The 22,313-nt window shown below is 40.6% G+C and overlaps 1 protein-coding gene across 4 annotated transcripts in view; it reads left to right on the top strand.

Moving 5' to 3' along the window:
* The first annotated feature begins 1,310 nt into the window (after positions 1-1,310).
* Positions 1,311-22,313, top strand: part of CSNK1G1 (casein kinase 1 gamma 1) — a 76,184-nt gene continuing 55,181 nt past the window's right edge. For 2 of the 4 annotated variants that reach the window (XM_075208219.1, XM_075208218.1), the window contains exon 1: positions 1,312-1,749. The gene's annotated coding sequence lies outside the window, so the exon portion shown is untranslated. Of the gene's footprint in view, positions 1,750-22,313 lie in introns of all 4 variants that reach the window. The other 2 variants (XM_075208217.1, XM_075208220.1) reach the window with 2 other exon arrangements.

Genomic DNA, 22,313 nt, shown 5'->3' with positions numbered 1-22,313 from the left:
AGGACCACCAGAAGAGGCTGTCTGTAGCAGTAATAGACTGCACGACTCCTGCATTCTCCTGGCAGCCCCATGATGTCACTGGGGCTGCTGGACTCAAAGGAAAACTCCCTTGTGGTGTGTGGCGCATGGGGGGGTGGGTTCCAGGCAACTGGAACCCTCCCTAAAAGCGCACCTGTTGTGCCCCCTCCGTTCTTTACTTACTTTTCTGTGACCTTTCTTTTTTGTCTTTCTCTTCCTCTTCTGTCTTTTCTTCAGTATTCTGGTTCCTCTCTGCGCCGCTCCTCACTGACAGTGTCGGAGCATGATGACGGCACGCCCGACAGGCCGCCACTGGAAGCAGCACCAAGCAATTTTTTTTACTGGGCGGGTGGACAAGTGGGGAAGGCAGGCAGAGCGCCACTGAGGGCTGGCGACTTCCTGCCTTACTTACTCCCATTGTCCCATAGATTGTAAGCTTGTGAGCAGGGCCTTCTCACCTCTTTGTCTCTTTTACCCAGTTTGTTTATTAGTTTACTGTGTTTGTAACTAATTGTAAAGTGCTACGGAATATGTTGGCGCTATATAAATGATGATGGATGAGACTCAGGACTAGAGTCATTTTCCGTTTTGTCCAGGTAATTCTGATATCACAGGGTGGCGCACTGCAGTCACTCACTATGTAACTGGTTAGTCCATGCTGTAGGCTAGCCTATTGCTACAGCTGCATTATCACTTACTGGCGCTCTGATCGCAGCAGATAATCCACAACCTTATGTGCCGCTCCCTTCTCAAGCCCGTGAAAAACATCCGACCGACGATTTACGGACACCTAGAAATCTGCAAAACACGAATACTGTAAATAGAGTCGATAGCAATATTGTAAACTAATGAGAATGCCACACAAGAACACTAGGGGGCGTCGTAGCACAACTGAAGTTATTTTCCCTTTACACTTCCGCATGGCAACATCACAAGCGGTCGCTAAGGAGAAGCCGCCATACCCGGAAATGCGTAATGAGATTGACAACACTACTGCTCCATTTTTCATGTTGGCAAAAATACTTCGTAGCGGGTTAATACTCGGGTGTTTCATTGTCTATTTCATCCCCTGTGGCTTGTGCTGTAAACCGCGAAGCAGTGTTTATAGAACACACGTGGGTGAGTATGTATATATGTAAGGCTATATGGATATGCTCATGTTATTCTTCGTCCAACACATCCAGTACAGCAGGTTGCCAGAAACTAAGATGGTCTCCCGTGGTTTGGCAAACAGGCGATGCTATGACGTCACACGCCTGTCTCTCCAGGTAACGCCCCTTTCCTTGTTGTACGAGCGCGCAGGGCGGAGTTAGCAGTGGAGCTTCCGGTCCGGCCCCACCGTGTTTGAGTAAAGGAACCGGGACACCGGGGCGGAGCGAGATACCGGAAACGGTGGAGTTTGGGGTGGTATCGCACAGGCACCAGGTAGTGAGACGGTCCCGGCAAGGGAAGGGGCGTACTGGACCACAGACAGCCGTGCGGTGCTGGAGTACCGGTTTCCGCTGTCAGCCCCAGGAAGTGCTGGCCCAGATCCGGGGCGCTGCGGGTGTGTGTCTGACCGGGGGCGGAGACCGGGGTGTAGGCTGTGGCCCGCAGCCTGACATCAGACCACACCGGGGGACGTCTATGAGATCCGGGTGCAGGGCTGAGCTGCTTATAGGTGGGAGCTGGTCCATTGTCTGTGTGACACTCCCTGTTCCAGGACTGCTGCTGACACCCGCAGGGAACAAGGTGAGTGTGATATCTACATTTCTTCTCACATGCAAATAAGCCCAGGTGTCCCCACTCTCCCCCATTAGCGGGGTGGGTTATTGTCTGCACTCTGATATGCCCAGCAGTCATTCATATCCCTGACAATGGGCCTGCTGCTGTTCCTATTTGTACCAAATCATTTATCATAAAATTAAACTACAACTTGATGTAACTTTAGTTAGTAACATGGAATCCAGTTGACATTTGGAAGTGTTATCCTTATCAGTAAATCTATAGTAAGTAGCATTCTAAAGCTTAGTGCAGGGCTGCATGTAGTTAAGTTGACACACACAAGGTAAAAGCATTTAGTGTATTTATTTTTAAAATTGGGGAAGGGGGGATAACCCTACAAGTTTTTATTTGTATAATGTACAAAGGCACAATAGTCATACGTGTTGCAGTTTCTTTGGCAACTCGTTTATCTGTGTTTAAAAATAAATTCATGTGTACGTGAAGATCACTTGTCTGGACAAGCCCTTAGGGTGGTGTCAGACTGGCATATTGAACGGTAGTGCTTTTCCAGCGTTTAAGTATGACAGTACGCGGAGCCATTTGAATGCTCTGATCACTAGTACTTATCTAGCTGGAAAAGTGCTAGTGTTCAAAGCGCCTGGCTGACACCACCCTTATTATCCAGGCCTATGGTCCATCATCTGTCTGTATATTGGCTGTTTGGGGATCTTAATAGAATCAAGCATTTGATTCCTACAGAAGATGCATGCATTTGTGTTTTCACACTTGGGCTACTGCAATGCACTTGGGTCTCCCAGAAAAAGAACTGCACCGCTTGTGGCTGATACTAAGCAGCTGTTAACTGTTAACTAACCAGCCCCGTTGGTGCCACATAGCACCTGTTCTCCATTCCCTTCACTGGCTGCCTGTAAGTTGGCAAATGTTTGAAGATTGGCTTATTGACGTTCAAAGCCCTGCACATCCAGGGTCCTGGGTTCTTGAAGCATTTTCTGATTCCTTATACTTTTACTAACTCACTTCGATCTATAGATCATTGCTCCGCAACATTTTCTCACCCTTGGCACACCAAAGACCTTCCCAGAATTCCGCGGCACACCAAAAGCAAAAATATACTCGTACGCAATATATTCATAAGTGTCACCCCTGTAACATAATATATGAATAATAATAATGAACTCTATTTCTCTAAAATGTTTTACAAAGAAACATATGGATCAAATGGTGAAGTGAATTCATTAAGGCAAGGTCTTTCAGTTAACCATAGTATGACGCATTTACCGCCATAAATCTTGTGGTTATTTTCCTGCTGGAAGCATTGCACCACGGCACACTGGCTGAGTAGCACTGCTATAGATGGACGACTAACTGTTCCTAGAATCCTCCATACTTCATTTGGGACTCAAGCTTTTAGCTTTGAAGTTCTCCTACTCTCTGGAATTCCCTGCATAGAGGCCCCCACTCCAGAAGTTTTCAAAAACAAACTACACTACAGAAATTGCGACCAACTTTTTATGCCGAGCGATTTTACATGCGATCGATGGTCCGATCGCTCGGTCCATGGACTGCATACACACTAGCCTTGTTTAGGGCAATAAAGGGAAGAGCAGACGTCCCTTTAGCGACTTTTTACAGCCATGTTGTTGTGAGCAATGACTGTAATTTCATACTCACTGTTGTGGATCGGTCGGAAGTTTATACACCCTACACAGCGGAAACTAGATTGGGACGAAAATATTAAACGGTACGACCAACCAAATGAGGCGATGATCGTCCATTTGGGCAGACTTTCGACCATCGTGTCACTGCACACACTGACCCGACTTTTGAACGAGCGGTCGTATGTCGGCTGTTTGAGCCGATTATTGGACGAAAACAGTGTAGTGTGTACCCAGCTTTACCTTTCATTAATGACCCTTAGTTTTCTTTAAAAAGTAAACAAAAGACCCTAATATTTAAGTCTCTCTTCTGGACTCTGTTAATCCTTTATGTTTATTTTGTGTTATGTTTTTTTAATCTGCAAATGTGAAGCACTTTGAGTTCTATTGCGAGAAAAGCACTTTCTAAGTTGATTCTTAATATCTGCAGATTGAGGACAAGTGTAGTATTGTTTTAAGTGGAAGGATTTCATTCATTGATTGTTGTATTTGTTGTCTAGGTTTTCTTTGTAAAAATAACTCCTAGATCCTAGTTTAATTGGAATAAGAATAAGCCAAGGTATTTATCTCTACACATGATATACTGATTACATATCTCATTGTCATGTCTTGAGTCTGGTATCCCATGGTTTGCAACAGCCTTTGCTTTTGAAAAATGTCTTTACGCCTTTAGAATGAAGGCAATATTTCATGAATGCATGACTTACATGTGATGTTTCTCTGTATCCAAAAAGGTCAGTGCTAAGTAAACTGATTTTAAAGAGAGCTGTATTTTTTTTCAAAGCCCTAAAATAAATGGCAACATAGTACGGTCGGCGACCTTCTTTCTCTTTTTTTTTATTTTTTTATTTATTTAATTGTTTTCCCTTCTGAGTTCTTACTCTATTAAGAATTAGACGATAATTCTCCTTTTAGAGGTGGATTTTTTTTTATTATTTTTTTTAAGCCCAGCAACGTCTTGTTGGAACTTCACACGATGTGTTCCTGTGTTGAAATACTACATTTATGGAACTGAAAGTAATGCCCGGGTTTGCTTACATCTGAGGTGTGAAAAATGGGCAGATATTCTTACCTGAAACACTTTGCAAAACACATTGTGTCAGGATCCTACAGAACCCCACAGATTATTGAATGTCACACTTTGATTTAGGACAGCCAGATGTGTGTTCTTGTGAAGACACAACAATGTTCTATTTTCCCTGCTCCACTCTATTGTGCGTCATATAACCGGGAACTATAGGTCTTAGCATTTTGTTCTTAAGTTTCCAAGTGTGTGCAGTTCTATGGTATTTTGTCACAAGGCCCAAGACACTGTGCTGTGTGGCTATACTCTCTAATAACGCATAACACTTTTTTTCTACAGTAGTAATGTGACTGTTTGGTTTTTAGAGTGAAGAAACATTCATGGAAAGCATATGCCCAAAATCTACAGTCTGTTCGTTTTCTCTATCATTTTTGCAATTTAACCTATGAAAAGATCATCTCCCCTAAAGGTCAATTCCACTGTCACTGATGTTTCTCTTTTTTGTTTCTGCGCTATATGTGCAAAATAGAATAATCTATAGTGGTGTGTGTGTATGTAATATACACATACATTGATCAGCCACAACATTAACACCACCTGCCTAATATTGTGTAGGTCCCCCTCGTGCTGCCAAAACAGCTCTGGCTCGTTGAGGCAGGGACTCCACAGACCTCTGAAGGTGTCCTGTGGTATCTGGCACCAGATCCTTTAAGTCCTGTAAGTTGCGAGGTTGGGCCTCCATAGCTCACTTGTTTTAGCAGCACATCCCACACATGCTCAATTATCTTGAGATCTGGGCAATTTGGAGGCCAAGTCAACACTTTGATTGCTTTATCATGTTCCTCAAACTATTTCTGAACAATTTATGCAGTGTGCATTATCCTGCTAAAGAGGCCACTGTCATCAGGGAATACCATTGCAATGAAGAGGTGTACTTGGTCTGCAACAATGTTTTGGTCGTTGGTCCGTGCCAAAGTAACATCTACATGAATGCCATGACCCAAGGATTCCGAGCAGAATATTACACTGCCTCCAATGGCTTGTCTTCTTCCCATAATGCATCCTGTAGCCATCTCTTCCTCAGGTAAACTATGCACATGCACCCCAATTCCCACATGATGTAAAATAAAACTTTATCAGGCCAGACCACCTTCTTCCATTGCTCCATGGTCTAGTTCTGGCGCTCTTGCGCCCATTGTAGGCACTTTGGCGGTGGACAGGGATTAGCATGGACCCTCTGAGCGGTCTGCAGCTACACAGCAAGCTGTGATGCACTGTGTCCTGATACCTTTTTATCATAGCCAGCATTAACTTTTTCAGCAATTTGTGCTACAATAACTTTTCTGTGCGGTTGGCCCAGACGATCTAGCCCTCGCTCCCCATGTGCACCAATGAGCCTTGGGCGCCCTTGACCCTATTGCAGGTTCACCGGCTGTCCTTCCTCAGATCATTTTTGCTAGGTACAAACCACTGCATACATGGATCCACAAGACCTGCCGTTTTGGACATGCTGTTACCCGGTTGTCTAGGCATCACAATTCCTTAGCGAAAAAGATGCGTTTCTTTAAATTAATGAACTGTGTATAAGTGAATAAAATTATTTGAAAAAGTGCTGTCAAGACCGTTAAGATCTCTGTGTGTGTGAGCGCAGAAGAAAACTTTGTCTGGATCTCTAAAGCAAACAATATATAAATCACTATGTCAGTATAGATATAAATAGAAGAATTTTGTGCACAATATAGCTATATTGATTTACCTCTGTACAGGCTATAGGTAAATCTGTTACTTACACTGCTTTTGCCTACATTACATTTCTTACTGGACCTCTGGACTTGCCAGTGTTCACATTGGCAGCCAACCACCAAAAAGATTTTTCTGAGATATTTATACACTAAATAATATTGACAAAAGCAGATAATTGAAATTGAGACATAGTTGTTGTGTAGGCAAACTGAACTCTATGAACAGATTTATTATCACCGTAATGCTTGACCTCACATTTTGCATGCATTAATGGTACATGCAACCTTATAGACACTTGGGAATTTTATGCAAAATTAATATTATACATTTAGTTATTAATATTTATGTTGGTAAAGATGAAAAATAGAGCATGCATTTTAGAATAATATTGTATTCACTGTTACCTTGTTCCTAAGAATAAGAAGAGTTGTGCTTACTCTGACGTCAGAAAGAGACCCAACCGGTTTATGGTCAACTGTCTGTGCAGTGAATGTTTACTTGAATCACACACATTTTTATCCAAAGGTGGGCCACAAGTATAACTACTCTGTAGTCGATTTAAATAGGGAAATTCATGCATACTTGCCACCAAATCATGTATTTATTTGCAAATTTGACAGTGTAATTGGCCCTTTTGAGATATTGTCCATTCCCTGTTGAAAGGAAAAAAAAACCTCTTGCGTCCTCTTTAACAAATGTTCTTTTCTATAATGCATACTTGCAACCCTCTCTAGTTAAAGTTGCCAAACAACTATTTAAAACAGGACACCTATGGAATACACATGCTATATTGCAATTAGTTGATTAATTGGATATTGTGCATGCCTGTACATCTAAATGAAATGCAGTTAAGCTGTGGAGCATGTAAATTTTATATGCTTCTGCTCTTAAATTAACACTCCCAGCTCAAGGTGATTGATTGATTGTTACTCTTCCCAGGGTGCCATTCACTAGCTCCATAGAGGCTGCTATGTTGGGGAGGGGGGTAGGGTGGTTTGTCTCGCATCCCAGGCCCAAAAACAGGTATGTGTGATACTGTAAGGGGGAGGAGGATAATGGGGAACCAGTAAGAAGCTGGATTCATAGAGACTGCGGCTTCTGATTTGGTCCTCCTACTCGTCCCCCTTACCCCCCCCCTCCCACTTTCTGCTACCGTTATAAGCTGGTGACCTTGACTATGTGATATGTGCAAGACAGTCTCTTCTCAAACATTTAGGTGCCATCATTGTGTACATTTTACGTAGTCATTGATTGAAGTGCCTCACCCTGTGTTATATGGACCTCAGAATGATAAATAAGTTCCTGGATTGGTGTTTGATATCAGTACTTGATAGTATAATAGAATAATCTTAATATAAACCACATTTCCAAGAAAAATTAAAGATAGCTATGGACAGCATACTTTCCTATAACTTTGGCCAAAGCTAGACGAGCCACTCTGGCAACTGCATACTATACTGGTGAGTTTTATTGTTGTTTTTTTAAGGTTCTTCATATAATTCATGTGTGTTATGTGGGAAACCTATAAGGAGATCAGAACTTCTGCTTCCAGGTTATTCATTTCTTGAAATGTGCACAGTATAATATTAAAGGGGAAGACCACCCTCAAAAATACTACTGTCCAGCCAGATTTTTTTTCATTGCCTTTCATTGCAGCCACAGAGAAGCTCATGTCTGCATATTAGATACAATGTTATATCTAAGGGTTATGGAATGAAACAGAATTACTTGGACAATATTCTCTTGAACTCTCCTCCCACTAATTATTTTTGAACGTTGCATTTTGGATCCTAGAACTTCTCATTTCCAAAGTACCAGAACGTTCAGCAGCTATACTAGATCCTTGCGCCACCCACTCTGTTTAATCACTGCGTCCCCATCCCTTTTTATCTCTAGCCTCTGGAACCCAGGTTTCTCTGGTAGCACATCACTGGATCCACGCTAGGGCAGCCAAATCGCATCCAAACCCTGTTCCCAGATGAACAGTCCCACTCCAGGTTTAGCACCCATTTGCTCTGGCTAGGGGCTTACTTGCCCCCTAACATCTTTTGCAGTTTCTCTCCTCTTGCTCTATCAGCTCCCTGTTGGAGCCTGCTAAGTTTCTGAACAAGTCACATGCCAGAAATATCAGCAGTCACAAACATTTTTTTAATGCAACTCAGTGGTAGCCTGGTATGTTTGTGAGTCGTTGCCCACACCCTCCCCCCACCTTTGGTGTGTTTTGAAACTAATTTATGTCAAATACTGTCTTCAAGGTAATATATAATAAGTGATACATTGCTTTGTAGAACATGTTGTTGTACTTATTTAAGGAAGAAGTATAGCCTTCTCAATTTGACATTACTACATATCAATGGCTATGACTTAGAGCTGAATAATATACATAAAATAATTGGAGTGGTTATATTACTAAATATGCTCTCGCTCTTCAGCAGCTTGCCCTGTTAATACGGAGATAAAAAGTGAGGGACAGCATAGTAGACTTATCAGAAATGCAGAGTGTGGCTCGGTGGATTTGTACACAAGAGCATGGCCCGTGATATCACTGTAAATGAAATTACTCTAGTCTCCACTTTTTTGACCCATATTAGATCCTCTTATGATGCTGCCCAAAAGATGTGTTAGGAGGTTCAGCTCTATGTAATAGAATGGGATGGTCATTTTTTTTTTCTTTTTTCTTAAGAGTTGCAGTGAAACGTCAGTTTATCAACAGGAAATCACCGTAGTTCATATCAGAAAGTTTAAATTTTAGAGCAAAGTGTATTCCTTCAAAATGTGAAGGGGTTGTGTGGGTTTTTTTTTTGTATATTTGAATTGCACTGTCACAAAAAATGAAACTGACAGTATAAACTGCTGTACAGGGCTACCATTTTTTGCTGTTTTAGCTAGTGATGCCCCAAAGCTAACCAAATGTTGGCAAAATAAATTTTTAGAAAGCTGTAATTCTTGCATAATGCCATGTGCAAAATGTAAATATAAATATGCGGCGAGGCTTATCTTTCTCGACGCTCCTCTTCTGCCTCCCCTCTCTGCCTTGCCCTTCACTGGCTCCCCTTCTCCTATCGAATCCTTTTCAAACTTCTTACCCTCACCTACAAGGCCCTCTCCCACTCTACTGCCCCCTATATCTCCAATCTCCACTCCATCCACAATCCCGCCCGGTCCCAGCGATCGGCCAATGACCATCGCCTCTCCTCCACTCTAATAACCTCATCCCACTCCAGAATTCAAGACTTCTCCCGAGCTGCCCCCTTGCACTGGAATGACCTCCCTTGCTCTATCCGTCTATCCCCTAACTTGTGCTCCTTCAAACGGGCACTCAAAACTCATCTCTTCCTCAAAGCTTACCAGCCCTCCACTTAACCCTCTTTCCATGCTCGCTCTCATCTCCTGGCTCCTCCTTTGAAAAGGGTGCGCTTGCTCCCCTCCTCTGACTCCCTCTGTGCCGATTTGTCTGTTGCCCTCCCTTTAGGATGTAATCTCTAATGAGCAGGACCCTTCTCCCTCCTGTCAATGTACCTTCTCTTTTGCTCCAACCTCAATATTTTTGCTTTTCCTGGAGCATCCGAAGTCTTGGTATTACTCGTTTATTGTTCTGTACTGTTATTCCCTGTACTGTCCATTGTTTGTACTGTGTTCGGCGCTGCGGAAACCTTGTGGCGCCTTCTAAATAAATAATAATATAAAACATTGCAGCCTTAATTACAGCTGTGTAGCCTGAAGAGTTTTTATTAAAATATTGTTACTAAATGTAGTCTGATGCACTTTTGCTAAAACTTCTAAAAAGGAAAAGTGGAGGTATTACCAATAGCAACTTATCCGATTCTAACTTTCATTTTTTTTTTTTAGAATATACTATATAAATACTAGAATCTGGTTGGTTGCTAAGGGCAACACTTCTACTTTTTTTTAGAAGCTTTAGCAAATTAACCCACATGTTTTGAACCTAGCAAAGAATGCTGGTGTATTGTGTGTGATGAAATATCTTGGGATAAGTCACATACCCACTGGTGTTTTACTTACGTTTGTAACATTTAAGAGCTGCTTGTAGTCTTTCGGTTACGCTTGCATGCGGCAAACGCCAAAATGGAACAATGCTACCACATCAAAACACAAGTAAAAATACTTCTGTTTGGTAACAATAGAAACAATAGATTCTAGTGTCATATTATTTAACTTGCTTTAAAAATACATTAACAATGCTGGTGGGTATAGGTCTCAAAGTGTGAAAGTAGTATATTGGTGTTGGTACACAGCAGTCTTAGATGATTTTAAATGGTGAGTCAGCTACTCCTATTCTGAAATTAAACTACAAAGGGGACCATTTAGTTTCCTCTTGTGTATGCTCACACCCATGCACTTACTGTACAGTAAGCTCATTAACCCCTACTGACAAGAGTACAGTACTCTGTCTTGTAGTTAAGCTTGTTGTTAATACAAAGTGTTAAAAATGCACCATCAAGTTTCCAGCTATGGTTCCTGATTCGTATGCCCATGTCTGAATGCTGCTATTAGCTCTTTTTAATGAGCATTGTTCAATATAGTTTTTTTTTATCTATGTAAGCAATGTAAATGAATTGCCCTTAATGTTAGGAAATAAATCTTATACTTGAAATCTCTCGTGTTTATACTTCTTGATGTATTTATCCTGCTAAGCTATGGCGATTGCTTCATAGGTGGATCTGTTGTTTGAGGACTCTATTAATAGTCCTCTACATATCTGGAATCCTCTTTGTCAGTCATCTTATTGTATGTTTTTTATTTGTTTTGAAATATTACTATTCCATTTGCTAATTACTACTTTCATTTGTGGTTTTTTTCCCCGTTTTTTTTCTTTACACAATTAACATGCAGTTGTTTATTTCCACTGTAGAAACAATCGCTTGCGCCTCATGTTACTTTGATGCTGGTGGTCCAGGGCTGCTTTGTCTGTTGTGCCCCCCCCCCCCCCTTTGTAACCTTGTGTGGAGTAGAGGCTAGTGTATCTTTTGATCTTGTGAGTGTGGTGCAGGGCTATGACGTGAGCCCTGCGCTCCCAGCCCAACATGAGGGAGAAGCAGTTGGCAGCTTCACACATGAGATGCTGCTGTTACTCCCTGACCGTTATCCAGCGAATAGTGAGGGGGTGGTGCAATGAAAGTGAGGACACTGTGTGATCGTATGTCACTCATTCAGTGTTTTAGGCTCTCCCTATACCCTGGCACCATAGGCATCTGCCACTATTGCAGTTTCCCTACCACAACATTGTTTGACTGCATAATTGCTGACTTAATCTGCCTCCTCCACATTATGTATAGCTTCAAGACTTAAGCTGGTTGCATGCTACACGTTTTTCACGCTATCATTCCAATTACACGATAAACAAGTGGTAGGTCTGATATTGTTAGTGTGTACGCTCCCACTATGTTTTATCGTACCTGTGACTGGATGGGCTTGCTTTGCCACACAGTCTGTTGGGGAAGAAGAATGAAGGGATGTTCTTCCTGCACAGCTTATCTGGATTCCTCTGTCAGTAACAGACTGTTACTGACCACTCCTACTGGTGTCACCTAACCACCAGGAACTCGCCGACTGCGAATACCAACTGCGCAATAGTTGTTGGATAATCTCGCTGCCACCACTAGGTTCCTTCACAGCACCTTGATTAGCTTACTTCTGGGTAGCTGGTATAGCTACTGCAGTGCTTCTTTGCTGTTTTCTGTGTTGACTGCTTACTATGGATCAGGACTGCTGGGTAGCGGGCAGAACGTTGACACACACTGGGTTCAACACAGGACAGCCGGGGAATAGATTAGAGTGTAAGCTTTTATCTGTTGGTCACAGGATTAAACAGGTAATAGGTGCCGGGCTGGATCTTCAAGCAGTGATGTTTGTTTGCTCAAGGGTTCCTTACAAGGACCATCACACACTAGTTGGAGATACTAGTGATCATCCAGAAGCACAGATGGTATCGCACATTACATGGTACAACAGAACTTTTTTATATGTTTTCTGACACTCATGGTGGCAGGGGGGTAAACCAGCCCCCTTTCCTAACTGGTACTGCAAAGTCTGAGGTATTACATTCAGTGATTAGCATTAGTATGTAATATGTTCTCTAAACGTGGCTTTAAATGGAATTTAAACATAACAAAATTTACATCAATTTCCTACATTGCGTGCTGACATATATAATTTTATTGTTTTGAGTGCTCACTTAGACATACTGCTTCACTTTGATTTATTTTGTTTCTGTGTCTGACCACTTTCAACTTTGTGAGGTCAGATTTACTAACTGTGTGTTGTGTTTTTTTGTTTTTTTTCATATTTCAAAGAATTTTAACATAATTGAGATGCAAAGAACCTATACCTAACAGGTACATCCTTATACCATTATTTTAATGACAATCGGTAGCCAAATATTTACATTTACTGGGTTGCATGGTGTGACCCCCAAGTTTCATTTATAGGGCAACGTGATCATAATTTCGGGAAAGTATTCTGTTGTGCTACAGCCTCAAATTGTATTACTGTGTTTGTTAGTTTTTCTTGGATGCTGAGAGGTGATTCAGACAGATTAATTTATAGCTAGAATTGTAAGGCAATTTACAGGATACCAATGTCACTTTGGGGAATGGGAGAGTCATCCTCATTTGTGTTTAACTTTTTCATCTTTTCATGTTAATAGCATTTCTGAAAATATTGCGAAGTGAGCGATCAACAATAAATAGAAAACCTGTTTGGTGAAAACTGGAGAGGAGGGAAGAAGGGGTTGTATACAACAAAGTGGTTGCAATGAACAAAAATGGCCAGGATATATAAAAACACAATAGCAAGCATTGCATTTATCAGATGCGCACAAAAGGAAAAAGATTTAGGCATTTTGCACAATTTTAAAATGCAGCTCTTGGTGGAAGACCTCTCCTGTATTCTTTGCTCTCATTGAAGCACAGCCAAGCTGCTCACAGTCTACAGTATTCATATGCATTTCTTCTGCTATACTAAATTGGTTTATTCCCTTAACGATTCGACAATTGTCTATACCCTACCCCCCCCCCCCCCTCCCAGTCTTTTGGGATTATACATTTGGCTGCTTTAAGCAGAAGTAAAGTAAGTAATCTATTGTAGGTCATAAATCTGTTCAATAAGTTTTAAATAACTTTACAAATTGGCTAAACTTAATTCCATTGTGACTGAAAAAACTGACCTGCCACCAAGTGTAGGAGACAGTGCATTATAACCTTGCCCACACAGTGTGGAACTGTTAGGGGGAAAAAAACCACTCCCAATCCAAGTCTGGTATCCTCTTGATAACTGACATTTCTTTTCTGTGTTTTAAAACTAACGAAAGAAACTGGATTTTTTTTCACATTATCTGAAATGCGCTCTCCATTCTTGAAGTTTATGGGGCAGATTCAATTCAGAAAATGCGCAGATATTTTGACGGAAGTAACTCTGATTTCTGCTCGTGCAAAAATCTGTGTTGCTTTTTACTTTAGTAATGGTAATAAAGCGCAGCCAATTAAATCTACCCCTATTTGACGGACAGCACTTTCCTTCAAACAGTAAAGTGTAATACAATGAAAATGCAGTGAGGTGGAGCGGAATGTGGAGTTACGTATACTTTATCAGATCGTTTCTTGAGCGAATTGTATCTGAGACTAAGGGGTGTATTCAATTGTCCGAGTTTTTTCTTCCCCGCAGCGTATTAAAAAAAAATAAAAAATTGCGGGTTTTTAACTGCAATCCCGACTGTTTTGAGTCAGCGCAGCGCGAAAACTTGTGCAATTCATTTGAAAGAGGGAACGCTGCCCCCGCGCGTTAAACATTGTGTTTGTAAGTTTTTAGGGGAGTGAAGGGCAGTTTTAACGTGGTCATGTATAACACAAAAAGACTTTGCATACATTAGATTGCATTATACATTGATAATATCTACATTACAGTACTTTAGCTTATCTTTAGCCATAGAATCATCTATACCATGTCAAAACACATTACTATATTTATATTTGTACCAAAAACATACATAAATATAATTAGTGATTTTTTTATTAAATTTTCACAAGAAAATCAAATTTTACATATTGGGCATTAGTGATAAACATAAGTTTAACCTTTTTTTTTTTTTTTCACATTATTAAATGATTTCAAATACTTTTTCACAGGTTTTTTATTTTTAACACACCCCAAAGAGGTGCAAGATAAAAACAGCATATTTGCCTGTTTAACACACTGCATTAAAAAACAATTGAATAGCTTTTAGCGCGGCTGCCTCTCGCACACCCTGTACTTTCAATAGACCTTCTACTGGACCGCGAGAGGACCGGTTCATGGGAAAAAAAACAGTGTTATACCACTTTCATACTGCCGCCCCGGCAATAGCCCAGGTTTTTCAAGGCGGGTTTTTGCAGGGGCTCTGAGTGTCCCCGCTCAGAAACACCATTCATACTGCACCTCGGACACAGGAATTTCCCGGGTTGACCCCATTCATACTGCACAAGTCTGTGCCCTGGCAATTTGTGGGAGTCATCACAAGAGCAGTTTTCATTGGCTGAAAGCTGGAATATGAAAAAAAAACCTCCCTCTCCCCCTCCCCCTCCCCCATTCATAGTGCAGGCAACCCGGGTCCGACCCAGGAATTACCCCTCGATAAATCCAGGGTTTTTAGACCCGGGATTTTTCACTTGTACCATTCATACTGCACCAAGACCCGGGTCGTTTGAGCTCACCCTGGCAAAAACCCGGGATTTTGGTGCAGTATGAAAGGGGTATTAAAAATGGAATTGAATCGCGGGTTAAGTTAACCCGTTAAAAAATGATAAAAAACAGCGTTAATATGATTTAACGCGTTAAAACAAAAAAAATCGCTGACAATTGAATACCCCCCTAAGGCTGGGTACACACCACAGTGTTTTCAGCAGATTATCGGGCCAATCAGATGATAAACAATGGGTTGACCCGATATCACAGTAGTGTGTACCCTGAAACAAAGAACGATTATAGTTTTAAAGCCCATTGTATCATTGATTGAGGTTTTTAAACTTGACTAAAAACCTCGATGTCGTTCCAATTTTGCAGAGTGTAGTGCATTAGGAGAAGTCAGTGTAGCGCATAATTTCCACTTTTGACTCATATTTTATCTCTGCTTCAGTAATTTCACTTGACAGACTGAATCTGGTTGTTCTTTCAAACGTACATACAAGAAAGATGATTATAGCTAACTTTAAATGCAGTTAGACCCTCCATATATGTCACTGTTATATACATGAATGAGCTTGCATATATTTAACTTATGGAATTGCGATGTTCCAGTATAACATTCATGGAGTGGCAGAAAATCATCATCATCATCATCAGTTATTTATATAGCGCCAACATATTCCGTAGCGCTTTACAATTGGGGACAAATGTAATAAACTAATAAACAAACTGGGTAAAACAGACAAAGCGGTGAGAAGGCCCTGCTCGCAAGCTTAAAATGTTTCTGATTAGAGCACAAAACACTTGTTAATAAACCTAAGCACTAAAATCTGAATCTGGTCATAAGTCACAGGTGCCGGCATAATTATCGGCATCAGCGGTTAAAACAAATATATAAAACTAATATGAGTACAGAGCTGGTGTCTAACATGCAGTCAGCCTTTGCTGAACCACTGTTATCTTGTGTAGCAGTGAGGAAATTAACATCTTAGCTCCTGACGTTTACAAAGAAGGGTTTTGGATAACTCTCTGTATAAGCAAGTTCCTATAGCAGTGTGGTAATTAACGACCAAGCTTCTGAATCTTACAAAGAAGTGCATAGGATAATTTTTCATACAAGTTAACCCATAAATGTGAATCTGACTGATGCAGTTATAGATAGATATACAAGAATATCAGGGAAAAGGAACAAATGAATGGAGAACAGCGCATAGACTTTGCACTGAAAGCATGTTGTATTGGAAACCTGATTGTTAATTTACAGTGCCAGATAGAAGAACGAACTCACATTGTATGTATAGTGCATGATAGTGCACGGTATACATATTTCATAGTGTACAGACTATATTTGGGCTTGTGTTATACCCATAAAACTAGTGCCGTTAAAGGCATTTGTGCCTGAAAAATGGTGGCACAGATGAAATTGTCCTTTGTGGACATTCACCATCGTAATTATTCATACTTCCCAATATTGCACAAGTGTCAGAATGAGGGATGTGGAGCTGCACATGGAAGACAACCATTCAACACACAAGGGTTTTTATTCGTGTACTTAACCACACAAATTCTGTGTGGAAAATAAATATAATATTTAAATCTGTTAGCTATATAGTGCTTTGTAACGATCTACTTGATCAGAGAGAGCCTGGCAGGCATTGAACACCTACTAGATCATATAGCTGTGATTCCAGAATATCCTGATACCTCATACCTCACATGGCTGGGGAAATTCAAACAGAACATAAACAAAGCTACACAAACACCAAAATATTTGTACTTAAAGAATTAAAACCCTAAACAAAATATTATGATACAGCAGAAAATTCTAAACATAGATTAGAAAAATAAAAATATATTTTGTGTATAAAATACTGCTTGTTAGCACATACATTAGTGTGTGTAGAGGTTCATTTATATAATCTAGCAGTTGAGATTTGTATTTTGTCATGTGTATTCTGCGGGAAACTGAATCATTTTGGCCAATTAAAATCGCATTTATCAAGAACCCTGAGCAACGCTGTAAATTGCTGGTTTTCAGAAGGACTGGGTGCTTATTAGCAGTTTTACAGCACCTATCATATTAACCATGATTAGCTGGGATATGGGTGTCATTTATATGGCGTTCTGTAGAGCACTTGTCTTTAGATATCATTGGGCATGAACGAGTATTATAATTTGCATTTTAACCTTGAATAGCCCGATGAATTATAAAGCGATTACATTTGATCAAACCAGATCGCTAAATGTCTGATTAAAAAGAGAAAAGGGCTGGTAAAAAGGATTTGTTGTATATTTGGTGATAGAAATTAACTTTGATTATTTTTTAATTTCCTTTATTGAAGATGTGTTTGGAATATAGAAAATGAGTCAATGAAGCTTTTTTTTTTTTTTAATCAATATCAGGAATCTGGTCCCTACATTTGTAATACGTTTTTGGAAACAAGTCCCTGATCATCAATACTGTGGGGGTGAAGTGTTTTGTTTGTGTGTCCTTTTGTTGGGGGGCGGGTTCTTTTTAGAGAAAGGGGTGCAGGATTCCAGTTCCCAGGATGACAGCCGAGCTACTAATTCTCTAAACGACTACACTGCTCTTGGACCAAATGAAGAGCTCTGGAGGTAAACCGTGTATAATCTGTACAAATGAATTGCCATGCTGATTGGGATTTTTCTTTTCTGTTGTTGGTAAAATTACTTTAACTATCGTATCGTTAGAATTTTCATGTAGTGTGTACCCAGCCTAATCAAAATGTGCTGCTCAGCTCATCTCCTATAGGTTACTAAATTCCTCATTTAGGGGGGGGTTGATATGTAAGGGATATTTCCATCAGAACCTGGTGAATTGTCAAAGTTTCAGAAGGTTTCTACATTAAAATGGAATCTAAGATTCAAATCTTAAGTGTGACAGAATGGGCTTACTCCCTCACCCTTTCTGAGGGATAGATTTTACAGATTTCTTTTGGGTATCTTCTTACCATCAGTAACCTGCTGTTGCTGGCCATTCCTATTGGTGTTTTTCGGGCACTTACTCATTATAAGTGCAAACTGTGCACCACTTTAGTGACCACAGGTGAGTAGCTTCTGCTTAACAGAAGGAGTTCAATTGATAGTAGATATCAGCTGAACGGAGTAGTATATGAGGCACTCCTGTCCAATGAAAAAATTGATTAAAAATAAGTAACTTTATTAATTCTCTTAAAATTTAGACAAATATCCTGATGTCATCAAAATAGTCGAATTTATTAAAAAGATAATATATAGTAGTGCAAAAGATTAGAATAAAGTGTTAAAGACAAAAATCGGACCCATAGAGATAGCCGGTCACAATTATTGGTCGATTTCCTCGTTTTATCAACATATAGCGAAATCCTGGTCCCCAACTAAATATTAATTATTTGTGTTAAAGATCACGTGTCATAAGACCAGGTTAGCTGATATATTCAATCCCACCAAGATGCTCATTATGGCATATGCAGTCGCCGTTATGATAGTAGGGGGTTAATATTAATTCCCCACAGGCCTTGATGTTAATATGTATGCATATATCCCATTTGTTAGACACTAATAATACGTCTTTCGTTATATGAGGAGAAAATGAATTGAAATAGGTTAATTGTAATGTGGTACAAGACTTTATTAACTGGTGGTCTCCAGAGTTGACATGACTGAAGGTAACTAGTGTATGATTGAACCTATACAAGAGCGGAACCAGCCCAAGTATAATTGGGCAGAGCAATCAATCTATCTATCCTGTTAGTGAGCATAAGAGTGCACTGAGATCTAGGGGGTATTCAATTGTTGCTTTTAACGCGCTAAAACAAAAAAAAGAGCGCTCGAAAAATATTAGTTTATACGGTAATATGCGCGTAAATACTGTTAATACGGTACTTTACTCGCTGAATTTCAGGAGCTGCGAGATGAAATTTAGCGAGTAATTACCGTATTAACGCTAATATTTTTAGAGCGCTCGTTTGAGAGCGTTAACGGCAACAATTGAATACCCCCCTAGACTCTTATTCCACATATACGTTTGTACATCTGTGATCTCTATATTGATTATTTCAATATTATCGCAGAGACCAAAGTATGAATTTATATAGATATCGATATAAAGATAAATCTTGTAACACAAATGGTATTGTTACAATGTCTGGTCTCCGTGTGCAGTATAAAATAAATTTGCAAGCGATATATGTGCAAACACCCCAAATGTTGCTCTCTATGACACAGGAGAGAGTTCTTGCTATTGCATGGTTACATGCTATTGTCCATAATATTTAGTTACAATCATAATGTCACTATATGATTGCCCACTATAATTGGAGTGTTCCACCATAATGTGTAACCACTGGTGTGCTAAACGGACCACCTATTTGATTTGATGAACCGACAAAAAGCCTCTCGCCCTGATTTCAAAATAAAATCTAACATAGCGATGCAAAGCTGCTGTATGATAATTGCTGTATTGTAACAGTGAGCTAAATCTCGGGGTATAATTGCAGTGAGGTCCCGCTGACCGGCTCCCTAGTTCCGGGTCAGTGACGTCACGCTTCTGCTACCAGGCTCCTACCCTGGCACTTTAACCACTAACGTCTGGGTCATGTGTGTGTAACACCTCTTTGCTGATGACTCTGGTTGGGTCATCTTGATGCTTGCTTTCCATCAGGACCACAGGGTACCAGGTGAGTGTTGACCGGGTTCAACACAGGCCAACCAGGGGACAGACTACCCGGTTACCTCTTGTCTGTAGGTCACAGGAATTAAGCAGCATTATGAGTCTAGCAGCAATAAAGCATAATCTTTAGGAAGAGTGGTATGTATAGAATTTATGCAAGAGCTCTTAAGGCGCTGGATAGTAAGTGAAAACATACTCTGTAACACGCTACAATCATACCCCCCCATTATCCACACACTCATCATTTCCCGTCTTCACTACTGTACCCTTCTCACTGGTCTCCGCCACTCCCACCTTGCCCTCCTCAGGTCTATACTTAATGCTGCTGCGAGACTCCTCTTCCTCTCCCACCGCTCTTCTTCTGCCTCGACCTGCCTGCCTCTGAAGAGGATTCTATATGGGAAAGGAAAGCAAACTCCTCAATCCACTGCCCCTTAAATCTCCAACCTCCTCCCTACTCACACCCCATCCCGTTCCCTGTGATCAGCCAATGACCATCGCCTCTCCTCCACTCTGATCACTTCATCCCACTCTAGAGTCCATTATTTCTCCCAGGCTGCCCCCTCCACTGGAATGACCTCCCACACTCCATCGGGCTGCTCCCCTCCACTGGAATGACCTCCCACACTCCATCGGGCTGCTCCCCTCCACTGGAATGACCTCCCACACTCCATCGGGCTGCTCCCCTCCACTGGAATGACCTCCCACACTCCATCGGGCTGCTCCCCTCCACTGGAATGACCTCCCACACTCCATCTGGCTGCTCCCCTCCACTGGAATGACCTCCCACACTCCATCGGGCTGTCCCCTAATTTGTGCACCTTTAAACTGACACTTAAAACTCACTCCTTCCTCAAAGCCTATCAACCATCCACCTAACCTGCTCTCCATGCCTGATTTCCTCACCTCTCTTCCCCTGTCCCGCCTCTTGCTTCTCTTGCAATTGTTCCCCTTTTGACTTCCCACTGTGCCCCCTGTCTGGGTTTGCTCTCCCTTTAGGATGTAAGCTCTCACAAGCAGGGCCCTCTTCCCTCTTGTCCCTACCTATTCTTCTGCTTCATATTCAATGTGTAAGCTTAGTTTGGAGCTTTGAAGTTCTGGTATTTTTTGTTTATTCTGTATGTTTTATCCTGTATAATCCACTGTCTGTAATTTGGATGGTGCTGCGGAAACCTTGTGGCGCCCTATAAATAAGAATTAATAATAATAATAATATAGTTGCACTCTAAAGTTGGCCTGTCCTTCCTCATTAAAACAAATTCACATCATTAAAGCTTTATTTAATGGGGATTCATTGAAATGAATGATTGCTTGGTAAATACAGAACTGGAATGTGAAAAGTTCCTGTTTGTGGATTATATACTATTTCTCACAAATCCTACGACATTTCAATCTGTAATAATAACCAAGAGATTACTGCAAACGTAGAGATTACACGTAAATGACACACAATGATGGTACCTACTTGTTTCTCTGTCTACTGAAACTGTAAATCTGCTGATATATTATTGTCTTCTATGGAGCGAGTATTTTTGGTTCTTAAAGTAAATTATTTTTACATTAATATATAGCAAAGGCTGTGAGTGACTACTGTACATGAAGTAATTGATTAGTGCTGTCTCCATTCATGCTCCTAACGTAAAGGACGCACTGGTGGTTTTCTAATTTGCTTAGATACGCGCACCGGCCAAATTACCTAGTTGTCCTTTCTCCATGTAAGTATAGTAGCTCCAATTTCTGCTTGTTCCTGGAAATACCATTTCATAATGTCCAGTTTATCTTTCAGACTCTAAAGTCTTAGGGCTAGATTTACTAAGCTGCGGGTTTGAAAAAGTGGGGATGTTGCCTATAGCAACCAATCAGATTCTAGCTATCATTTTGTAGAAGGTACTAAATAAATGAAAGCTAGAATCTGATTGGTTGCTATAGGCAACATCCCCACTCTTTCAAACCCGCAGCTTAGTAAATCTAGCCCTTAGGGTGTGTGACCCATGGGTAAACCAGTGCAAAAATACAGCAGCCCTAGGAAACCTTGTTGCCTAAGGCAAACTGTCATTCTTGCTATGCCTGTTTAAGTTCACCATGTTGAATATGGAACTGATACACAGTGGGCAGACATAAATTGATTGCTACTAAACACTTGATCAAATCTGTCTCCTCTTTGTACATAATCTTTGGGTTAGGTCAGGTTTTCCTGTTAGTGAAACTTGTGGTAATCTTCTCAAATTGTAATGCTATTTTTGATGACTCACGCTATATGGATCATTATATTGCAGTGACTTATATTCCTAGCATCATCATCATATATAAAAACAAGTTGAAGCATATCTTATTGTGGGTCCCGGAGGCTGATTTGGTGTTTATTTTTTTTATGAGATAGAATTGATGTTGCACTTCAAGTTAAAGTTAAATACCTAAAACATAGTCAGTCTGAATAGTCTTTTAAAGTAGGCACTTGGTGAAGCCTCTGTACTTTTTAATATTACTCTGAATGTTCTCTAGCAATATTTTATTATAGGTCTTATCATAGGCCACCATATATGACTCTTTAATGTCCAAATGTTTTGGGGAGATGGAAAACCACCTTTGCAATGGTTGTGTTGCCATATTGCTAGTTAATTATTTCTGGCACACAAAATAACAAGGAACTACAAATTTGTTGCATATAATTTTTGAAATCACTACAACATGAACATTCATATGTTTAATAACTAAAACTATCATGTAACTTCCTTTGATGCACCTTGTGTATTCACTATGGAACTATGTTTTAGCTTGCATAGTAATGTATGCCGAA

Source organism: Mixophyes fleayi, chromosome 4, assembly GCF_038048845.1.
Source record: "Mixophyes fleayi isolate aMixFle1 chromosome 4, aMixFle1.hap1, whole genome shotgun sequence".
In the NCBI taxonomy this organism is placed as follows: Eukaryota; Metazoa; Chordata; class Amphibia; order Anura; family Limnodynastidae; genus Mixophyes; species Mixophyes fleayi.
Note: the sequence above shows the minus strand (reverse complement) of the source record. Positions and strands in the feature narration are given on the sequence as shown.